The sequence below is a fragment of the Elephas maximus genome, chromosome 6 (assembly GCF_024166365.1).
Source record: "Elephas maximus indicus isolate mEleMax1 chromosome 6, mEleMax1 primary haplotype, whole genome shotgun sequence".
NCBI classification, from domain to species: domain Eukaryota; kingdom Metazoa; phylum Chordata; class Mammalia; order Proboscidea; family Elephantidae; genus Elephas; species Elephas maximus.
In genome coordinates this window covers 73,135,199-73,146,839 of record NC_064824.1, presented here as the reverse complement: position 1 = coordinate 73,146,839, position 11,641 = coordinate 73,135,199, and the positions used below count along the sequence as shown (strand labels likewise).

The window sequence follows — 11,641 nt, the reverse complement described above, 5'->3', positions numbered from 1 at the left end:
TTAACCACAGGGATAGATTAGGATTTACAACACATAGGAAAGTTACATCAGATCACAAAATGGAGGAAAACCCTACAATACTGGGAATCATGACCTAGCCAAGTTGACTTACATATTTGGGTGACACAATTCAATCCATAACAGCCTGACACAAAAATGAGGCAAAAGTTTTTTATCGGGGTTTATTTAGCCAAATTTAGAATTGTAGAGTTGTCCATTCTGAGTTTCTCATAAATGGAAACAAATGCCTTATATGATATTTATGAGGAAATGAGGAAGAATTTGTCAGCCTTATTATCTTCAGAAATAAATCCTTTTACATTATTCATTAATATTGTAGTATGTGTTTTGTTTCATGTATTTTTCCCATGAATAATTTTTTTTATCTCTGTAATTTAAACATGTGGCTCGTATTTCTGTCCGTTCTGGAGAGGTATGCTTATTAAAATTCATTGCCATAGGGTCTTATAACATCAAGGCAGAAAAAGAGTTTAGTAATACTGCTTTCCTAACATAAAAAAACATAGAGTATTTAAAAAATTATTCAACAGATAATTATTGACTTCCCCCAATTGCAAAATTCTTGGGAAAACACCTCCTATATTACGTCTTGGTTTTTTCACCTCGGCTAGTGGATTCTGAGGAGGCCTCCAGCACTATGGGGCAATCTGCTGAATCATAAACAACCATGTCAATAGCCTAAATTTTAACATATTGCAAGTAAAACTCTTCAGATCTTTTTCATGACATCTTAAGTGCAATCCAAATTAAACTAGCTGCAATCTTTTTTTATGGGCTAGAGTATATTTGTGACAAAATAACATTAGATAACAATTTTGAGAATACCAAAGATATGCTTCATTGTCGTTTTTATTATGTAGTCTTCTGTTTATCTATAGAAGCTGTGTAAGTGCCTAAAAGTCATGAGCTATTTTTGAAAATGACTTTGATCAATAATTTAAGAACTTGAATAAAAGATATTTGCATTCCTGCTATAACTATTTAGAAGTGCATCAGCATGTATAATTAAAATTCATTTATAATTTAAAAATATTTTAGCCTCTTGCTTAAAATTCTCCCCAAATAAATCTTTTACCAGAATTCCTAACACGTAAAAAATAAACTAATTTGAGTTTATTTCTTGCTGTTAAAAGTACTTATGAATATTGACACTAAATTACAGGCCATGAAAAAGAAGAATTTGGTCAATAAGTACCTATTGGTCACTTTTGTTTACCTTAGGGACTACAATAGAAACAAAGACAAGGAATCTACCTCCAAGTAGGATCCATTTGGAAAAACAACATACTTGTTAGAACTCTGACAGGAAATAATCATGGGTCCTATTTATGAAACAGGTTTTTTTAATCCAGAAAAGTAGGCAATAAACCACATGTGCTTTGACCTGCACCTTAAATTATGAATGGGATTTAGATAGAAAACAAAGGTAAAGGCCAGAGACTGGAGAAACAAATGTGTTACGTTCATAGGACAATGTAGGAGACAGGAGGAAGTGTGTTAGGAGTGAGAAATAAGGTTGCAGGGATAGAACAGGGCCAGATTACAGAGGGCCTTGAAGGCAGAGTAGAAAACTATTGGCTGTTTCAAACAAGGGACAGGAGGAAAGTGGTGCTTAAGAAACAGACAACAGTATGAAGGCTGGCCCACACAGAAGGTAGCTAAGAAATCGTAGCAATTCAGGCGTGGGTTGCAACCAGGAGTAGGAAGAAGGACCAATAAGGAGTAAAAGGAATATTTGGTAAGAAATAGAATTTGTAGGCTAACAAAGGAGATGAAGACAAGCAAAGTCAGAAGACTCAATTTTTCAGGCTTGAAAAACTGGGAGAATCGCGGCAAAAGTTGGGACAGGAAGCCAGTTTTGGAAGGACAGGCGATTAGTGTTGAAGATTAAATGTAAATATCCAGGAAGCATGTAAAAATATAATAATATTACTAAGGTACCTGCATTGTCCCACTTAATGATCGTCATAACCCTATGATAGTAGTAGTAGTATTGTTTTAGCAAGAAGAAGGAATTGATGGCACAGGCTGAGGAGTTGATGATGAGAGTCTTAAGAATGAATGGAAACCCTATTGGCATAGTGGTTAAGAACGACAGCTGCTAACCAAAAGATTGGCAGTTCAAATCCACCAGGCATTCATTAGCAACTCTATGGGGCAGTTCTACTCTGTCTCATAGGGTGGTTATGAGTCGGAATCAACTGGACAGCAACAGGTTTTTTTTTTTTTTAAGAATGAATGAATTATTTTGAATTATTCAAAAGACAGAAGCAGAAAATAAAAACTTGAATCATAGCAAATGATTACAATTATGTTTCTCAGAAAAGGAGTCAGAAGAGAAATAACATAGTGTAATAGTACATTACTATAATGGCTTATGGGGCCCTGGTGGTGCAGTGGTTCAGAGGTCAGCAGCTCAAAACCACCAGCCACTCCTCAGAAACCCTACGGGACAGTTTTACTCTGTCCCACAGGGTCACTATGAGTCAGAATTGACTTGACGGCAAAGGGTGTGGTTTTTTGGTTTTATAAACACACACAAACACCCACTGCCGTCGAGTTGATTCCGGCTCATAGAGGACAGAGTAGAACTGCTCCGTAGAGTTTCCAAGCAGCACCTTGTGAGTTTGATCTGCTGACCTTTTGGTTAGCAGCCATACCACTTAACCACTACACCACCAGAGTTTCTGCTACGAAAGGATTTCCATTCAGGTTTGGTTTTATACTAGTGTATAATTAAAAACCCTTTGTTAAAAACCCATTCCCCAACCTCCCATGTAAAATACATTTTCAGAGAGCAGTAAAGCTCCACAAAACTCTTCTTTTATGCAGAATGGGGATTTGTCTCTAATCTCTGGAGTCTGGGTATTGAGGCTTTCAAAATCCAGCCCTGTTGTGTGATGATGGTGTGACCTGGGCAAGTCCCTGCAACAGACGGTGTATTTCAGCTCCAAAGTTCTGTGGAGAGAGGGAGAAGAAGGCCATAGGGCTACTCAACAGCAGTCAGCCTTGTCATGGGATTTCAGTGGCTTTGTGTCTTTCCAACTTCTCACTGATTCCAGAAATGCCCCTAACTAGAGATAAAGCAGGTCCTATGAAAACCCTGGTAGCATAGTGGTTAAGTGCTACGGCTGCTAACAAAAAAAAAGGTTGGCAGTTCAAATCCACCAGGCGCTTCTTGGAAACTCTATGGGGCAGTTCTGTTCTGTCTTATGGGGTTGCTATGAGTCGTAACTGACTCGATGGCAATGGGTTTTTTTGGTTTTATCCAGAGCCAGTCTTTTTTCTTTTTAACCTATGCAAAAGACTTCAGTATGAAGATAATAAGAATTTTATCTTAGTATGTCCATCGTAAGAGTGGTAGAAACTATTAAATAAGGAGATTTAAAAAGCCAGTAAGCATGTTTTAAAAAAGCATTCGAGGAGGCGAAGCCAAGATGGTGGAATAGACAGACGCTTCCGTGAGCCCTCTTTACAACAAAGACCTGAAAAAACAAGTGAAACGAGTATATTTGTGACAAGCTGGGAGCCCTGAGCTTCAAAGGCAAGCTTAGAAAATGAACCAAAGGGAGGGGGAGGAACAGACCATTCAGAAGCAGAGAGGAGTTACCGGACCCGAATCCAGAGACCCCTCAGGCACCGTTCCCGGAGTGGCGGCAGCAGGCTAGTACTAGATTTTGGCCACAGTTTCCTCAGGGAGAAGCAGCCAGCCCCACAGCCTACTCACACCTCTAGAACCTGAGAAGAATGGCACTCTCTTGGCAAAAGCTAAGAACTTGCGTATATTTTACCGTACCCCCCACCCCCAAGCCAGCTTCAGCAGCTGAATTTCCTGAGCCTGAGATAGGCACTGTTGAGCACCTAGAGCCATCCTCCTGGCCTTGGGGAAGGAAAAAATTTGCAACTGGGGGAAAAGATAATATGCTAGCAACACAATAATTGTAGGAGACTTCAACACACCACTTTTGGTGAAGGACAGGACATCCAGAAAGAAGCTCAATAAAGACATGGAAGGCTTAACTGCCACAATCAACCAACTTGACCTCATAGACATATACAGAACACTCCACCCAACAGCAACCAAGTACACTTTCTTTTCTAGTGCACATGGAACATTCTCTAGAATAGACCACATGTTAGGTCATAAAGCAAGCCTTAAACCAAAAACCAAAACCAAACCCAGTGCCGTCGAGTCAGTTCCGACTCATGCCTTAGCAGAATCGAAAACATTGAAATATTAAAAAGCATCTTCTCTGTCCATAAGGCCATAAAAGTGGAAATCAGTAATGGGAAAAGAAATCAAATACTTGGAAACTGAACAATACCCTGCTCAAAAAAGACTGGATTATAGAAGATATTAAGGATGGAATAAAGAAATTCAGAGAATCCAATGAGAATGAAAACACTTCCTATCAGAACCTTGGGGACACAGCAAAAGCGGTGCTCAGAGGTCCATTTATATCAATAAATGCATACATCCAAAAAGAATAAAGGACCAAAATCAAAGAATTATCCCTACAACTTGAACAAATAAAAAGAGAGCAACAAAAGAAACCCACAGGCACCAGAAGAAAACAAATAATAAAAATTAGAGCTGAACTAAATGAAATAGAAAACAGAAAAACAATTGAAAGAATTAACAAGACCAAAAGCTGGTTTTTTGAAAAAATCAACAAGATTGATAAACCACTGGCCAAACTGACAAAAGAAAAACAGGAGAGAAAGCAAAAACCCAAATAAGAAATGAGAGGGGCGATATTACAACAGACCCAACTGAAATTAAAAGAATCATATCAGATTACTATGAAAAATTGTACTCTAACAAATTTGAAAACCTAGAAGAAATGGATGAATTCCTAGAAACACACTACCTACCTAAACTAACACAAACAGAAGTAGAACAACTAAATAGACCCATAACAAAAGAAGAGATTGAAAAGGTAATCAAAAAACTCCCAACAAAAAAAAGCCCTTGTCCAGACAGCCTCACTGCAGAGTTCTACCAAAATTTTAGAGAAGAGTTAACACCACTACTACTAAAGGTATCTCAGAGCATAGAAAAGGACAGAATACTACCAAACTCATTCTATGAAGCCACCATATCCCTGATACCGAAACCAGGTAACGACACCACAAGAAAAGAAAATTATAGACCTATATCTCTCATAAACATAGATGTAAAAATCCTCAACAAAATTTTAGCCAATAGAATTCAACAACATATCAAAAAAATAATTCACTATGACCAAGTGGGATTCATACCAGGTATGCAGGGATGGTTCAACATTAGAGAAACAATTAATGTAATCTACCACATAAATAAAACAAAAGATAAGAATCACATGATTTTATCGATTGATGCAGAAAAGACATTTGACAAAGTTCGACACCCATTCATGATAAAAACTCCTAGCAAAATAGGAATAGAAGGAAAATTCCTCAACATAATAAAGGGCATTTTTACAAAGCCAACAGCCAACATCACCCTAAATGGAGAGAGCCTGAAAGCATTCCCACTGAGATCAGGAACCAAACAAGGATGCCCTTTATCACCAGTCTTATTCAACATCGTGCTGGAAGTCCTAGCCAGAGCAATTAGGCTAGATGAAGAAATAAAGGGCATCCAGATTGGTAAGGAAGAAGTAAAAGCACCTCTATTTGCAGATGACATGGTCTTATACACAGAAAACCCTAAGGAACCCTCAAGAAAACTACTGAAACTAATAGAAGAGTTCAGCAGAGTGTGGGGATACAAGATACACATACAAAAATCAGTTGGATTCCTCTACACCAACAAAAAAAAACATCAAACAGGAAATTTCCGAATCAATGCCATTTACAGTAGCCCCCAAGAAGATAAAATACTTAGGAATAAATCTTATCAGAGATGTAACAGACTTATACAAAGAAAACCACAGTACACTTCTGCAAGAAACCAAAAGAGGCTTAAACACCAAAACCAAAAAGGAGACTTACATAATTGGGAAAACATACCTTGCTCATGGATAAGAAGAGTTAACATTATGAAAATGTCTTCTACCAAAAGCAATCTATACATTTAGTGCAATTCTGATCCAAATCCCAATGACATACTTTAATGAGATGGAGAAACAAATCACCAACTTCATATGGAAGGGAAAGAGGCCCCGGATAAGTAAAGCATTACTGAAAAACAACAAAGTGGGAGGCCTTACTCTACCTAATTTTAGAGCCTATTATACCACCACACTAGTCAAAACAGCCTGGTATTGGTACAACAACAGATAAAAAGACCAATGGAACAGAATTGAGAATCCAGACATAAATCCATCCACATATGAGCAGTTGATATTTGACAAAGGCCCCAAAACAGGTAAATGGGGAAAAGACAGCCTTTTTAACAAATACTGCTGGCATAACTGGATAATATCCATCTGCAAAAAAATGAAACAAGACCCATACCTCACTCCATGCACAAAAACTAACTCAAAATGGATCAAAGACCTAAATATAAAATCTAAAACGATAAAGATCGTGGAAGAAAAAATAGGGACAATGTTAGGAGCTCTAATACATGGTATAAGCAGTATATAAAACATTATTAAGAATGCAGAAGAAAAACTTGATAACTGGGAGCTCCTAAAAATCAAACACCTATGCTCATCCAAAGACTTCACCAAAAGAGTAAAAAGACTACCTACAGACTGGGAAAAAGTTTTTAGCTATGACATTCCCGATCGGCACCTGATCTCTAAAATCTACATGATACAGCAAAAACTCAACTGCAAAAAGACAAATAACCCAATTAAAAAATGGGCAAAAGATATGAATAGACACTTCACTAAAGAAGACATTCAGGTAGCTAACAGATTCATGAGGAAATGTTCATGATCATGAGCCATTAGAAAAATGCAGATCAAAACTACAATGAGATTTCATCTCACTCCAACAAGGCTGGCACTAATCCAAAAAACACAAAATAATAAATGTTGGAGAGGCTGTGGAGAAATTGGAACACTTCTACACTGCTGGTGGGAATGTAAAATGGTACAGCCACTTTGGAAATAGATTTGGTGCTTCCTTAAAAAGCTAGAAATAGAACTACCACACTATCCAGCAATCCCACTCCTTGGAATATATCCTAGAGAAATAAGAGCCTTTACATGAACAGATATATGCACACCCATGTTTATTGCAGCACTGTTTACAATAGCAAAAAGATGGAAGCAACCAAGGTGCCCATCAACGGATGAATGGATAAATAAATTATGGTATAGTCACACAATGGAATACTATGCATCGATAAAGAACAGTGAGGAATCTGTGAAATATTTCATAACATGGAAGAACCTGGAAGGCATTATGCTAAGTGAAATTAGTCAGTTGCAAAAGGACAAATATTGTATAAGATCACTATTATAAGATCTTGAGAAATAGTTTAAACTGAGAAGAAAACAGTCTTTTGTGGTTACGAGAAGGGGGAGGGAGGGAGGGTGGGAGAGGGTATTCACTAATTAGATAGCAGATGGGAACTACTTTAGGTGACGGGAAAGCACAACTGGACTAAACCAAAAGCAAAGAAGTTTCCTGAATAAACTGAATGCTTTGAAGGCTAGTGTAGCAGGGGCAGGGTTTTGGAGACCATGGTTTCAGGGGACATCTAAGTCAATTGGCATAATAAAATCTATTAAGAATATATTCTGCATCCCACTTTGAAGAGTGGCGTCTGGGGTCCTAAACGCTAGCAAGCAGCCATCTAAGATGCACCAATTGGTCTCAACCCACCTGATCAAAGGAGAATAAAGAACACCAAGGACACAAGGCGATTACAAGCCCAAGAGACAGAAAGGGCCACATGAACCAGAGACACTACATCATCCTGAGACCAGAAGAACTAGACGGCGCCTGGCTACAACCGATGACTCCCCTGACAGGGAACGCAACAGAGAACCCCTGAGGGAGCAGGAGAGCAGTGGTATGCAGACCCCAAATTCTCATAAGAAGACTAGACTTAATGGTCTGACTGAGACTAGAAGAACCCCAGTGGTCATGGCCCCCAGACCTTCTGTGTGCCCAGGACAGGAACCATTCCCAAAGCCAACTCTTCAGGCATGGATTGGGCTGGACAATGGGTTGCAGAGGGATGCTGGTGAGGAGTGAGCTTCTTGGATCAGGTGGACACTTGAGGCCATGTTGGCATCTCCTGCCTGGAGGGGAGATGAGAGGGTAGAGGGGGTAAAAGCTGACGAAATGGACATGAGAAGAGAGAGTGGAGGGAGCGGGCTGTCTCATTAGGGGGAGAGTAATTTATGTAGCAAGGTGTATAAAAGTTTTTGTGTGAGAGACTGACTTGATTTGTAAACTTTCACTTAAAGGACAATAAAAATTATCAAGATAAAAAAAAGCATTTGATCTTTTTAATTGAAACTTTTATTTTAAAAGAAAGGTATAGGAATTGTAAGTGCCAAGTGATTTCTCAATCAGGCAAACATTCATACTTCTCTCTCACATAAAGCTTGCCTCCTCCATCATTCCATTCCCCTAGTCCTCTTAAAAAAAAAAAAAGATAAGGGGAGAAAAAAAAGACACTTTCGTTTCCATTTCATTTAAAGACCAATAGAACAGTGTGCAACACTTGAGAAAAGGAAAGTGTTCTTTTATGTCATAGCTGGTCTCGAAAACTGGAATTAGTAGGAAAGTAAATATTAAGACTGCAATGAAGCTGGGTAGCATGTTTGCTTTCAGTATGTTTCCTTCTGAAATAGGAGTCAAAAGAAAATGTTACTTTTCCAAGTCGATGAACAAAACACCACCTAGTGGCGGTTGAAAATGCTTTAAAAACGAAGAGAACACAAGTTTCTTGTAAAAATTTTGGAGTCAATTCACTATCAGTTTATTTTACCAGGTCACTTTAGTTTAATGGGTTTTTTTAGTTTAATATTAAAATATTAAAGGGCCCACATAGTTTTTTATTTGACTACAACAGTAGAAAGCTGGCCAGAGAAAATGCTGTTGCACCAAACATCATTGACTACTCCTTTCTTTATGTATGTGTTCCAATTGGTGCACGCTGCCAATGGGATAAATACAGTCTCTGTATTCAAGTCTGGAAAAAATATCCTTCCCACATTTCAAAGTTTTCATTTTGAAAACCATAATATGACGACCATTTGCTTCATTAGACGTATCAGTGATTTTTGCAGTGTATCTTTCTCTGAAAAAAAAAAACAGTTGCTGTCCTGTTAACTTCAACTCATGGTGGCCTTGGTGATGCAAAGGGTTAATGCACTCAGATGTTAACCAAAAGGTTGAGGGTCCGGGTCCACCCAGAGGCTTCGTCTCTGAAGAAAAGCTGATGATCTACTTCTGAAAAGTCAGCCATTGAAAACTCCGCGGAGCACAGTTCTACTCTGACACTCATGGGTTGCTACCCTTCTCTGTATAGCCCCAATAGTCACCTCCACCCTTCTCAAACCTCTTGTTCACATCCCCATCTCTCTAAAGGAGATGGCTCTGCTTATTGCTTCACAGAGAAAAGAGAAACTGTCAGATGAGAACTCAACTTCCTGCCACTAAATCTATCTGCTTACTAACACCTAGACCCATCTTCTCTCCTTCCTTCCTGCTAGGATAGACGAGGTTTCCTCTTCCTGTCTAAGTTCCACCCTAATGCTTTCATCTGAATCTGGGTATCACTCTTCAGGCTTCCTCAGGGCATCCTTCTATCTGCCATCCCAAGTTCCCTGTCCCTCCCCTTCCCAGCTTTGTTAAACATGGGAAGTATCTGCCATCCTAAAGTCAGACAAACCTGGAACGTATTTGATGACTCCTTCCAGCTTTAGCCCTATTTCCCTTCTTTACAGCACTTGCTGGCCCCCAGTCATTCCTTAACCACGCAGTCTTAAGGCCTCTCTGAAGCATGTGACTCTGATGGTCATTTTTTCCTTACTGAAATATCTTGTCTCTTGACTTCTATGGCATGACACTGTCCCGGTTTTCCCCCCAACACTCTCATCTCCTTTGAGGTTTCCTCTTCCTCTGCTTGTCCTTTAAATGCTGGTGTGCCTTGGAGATGGCCTTGAACTCTTTTATCCATTCCCCTGATGTTTTATCCACTCCCCTAGCTTAATTTACTGGATAGACTGAAGAAGTCTATATAGTTCCTTAGTGCTTGCTACATATACCACCTCATTATTATTCACAACATTTTGTTCATTATTATAAATGTGTATTATTTATACCCTGCCTTGTTGCAAAATATATAACTGTGTGCCTACAAAACCGAGAACTATGTGTTGTGTATTGCACTGAACACGTTACATGAATTATCTCATTTAATCCACTCAATGAACTCATGAAGTAGGTTTTATTTATTTCTTGTATTTTATAAATGAAAACACAGGCTCTGAACAGGTAAATAATTTTCCCAAGGTCACACAGAAAGTAACAGAGATAGGAGTCTGTAATGGAGTAATATTTTCATATTAAATTATGAATATGCTCATTTCTTTACCCTATGCCTCTCACCCCAACTCTCAAGAAGTAATAGGTTTTTATATGGTGACCTACAGAGGAATGATGGAAGCAGTCTAGAATGAATAATTATTGTGGAATTTTTACTTTAAAAAGAGACTGTTTAGAGACCACAGTAGGAAAAAAAAAAGGTAATAAAAGGTATTTCACTTTCCATTCTGGTCCCAGCACAATGGCTCCTTAAGGGTGGTGAGAAGAAGGGCTACTCTGCTATCAACGAAGTGGGACCAGGGAGTATACCATCAACAGTCACGAGCGCATCGACGGAGTGGGCTTCAAGGAGCAGGCCCCTCGGCACTCAAGGAGATTCCAAAATTTGCCATAAAAGAGATAGGAACACGAGATGTGTGCTTGGACACCAGGCTCAAGACAGCTGTCTGGGCCAAAGGAATAAGGAGTGTCCCATACCATACCCAAGTACGATTGTCCAGAAAACGTAACGAGGTTGAAGACATACCAAATAAGCTCTGTTCATTAATTACCTATATACACCTCACCTCTTTCAAAAACCTACAGTCAATGTGGATGAAAAGTAACAGCTGATTATCACATAAAGTTATAAAACTGCAAAAAAAAAATTTTTTTTTGTAATTCTGCAAGAGCTTAGCCTTTGAATAATAAAAGTTTTTGTTGTACTTTCAAACATGAGAATTAAGCTTGGAAAATTAATTGTAGAGCTGCACCATGAACCACTGAGAAGAGAAATTGCAGAATGTGACACACAGGTCATGCTTCCTGGGTGGGGGAAGACACTTGGAGAGATTTGAGGGGAATGAGTTTTTGATATAAGTGTGAGCTTGCTCCTTGACTTCCCCCACTTCTTGGGGCTGAAATTCTGATGTAACAGAGTGACCATGACCAGTTGATAGTTTCGGAGAAACTCAAAGCAGATGGGCTTGTTTCCTGCTATCAAGGACATGGCAAAGAAAGAAGTAAGCCTCCTGGAGATGCCCTGTGTTCAGAATTAGCAAGTCCCCAGGAGGTAAATTGGCAATGGATGAGGGAGCTGTGTAGGTGGATGTGCCCAAAAGCAGCTTCGCAGAAGCCCAGACCCTTCAGAATGGGACAGGGAATGCAGGAAAGAGGCCCTGGACTCCAAAGGAGGGAT

At 39.1% G+C, this 11,641-nt stretch overlaps 1 pseudogene; it reads left to right on the top strand.

The window, feature by feature from the left end:
- The first annotated feature begins 9,159 nt into the window (after nt 1-9,159).
- On the top strand, nt 9,160-11,076 carry LOC126078330 (60S ribosomal protein L31-like; annotated as a pseudogene).
- Nucleotides 11,077-11,641: the final 565 nt, after the last annotated feature.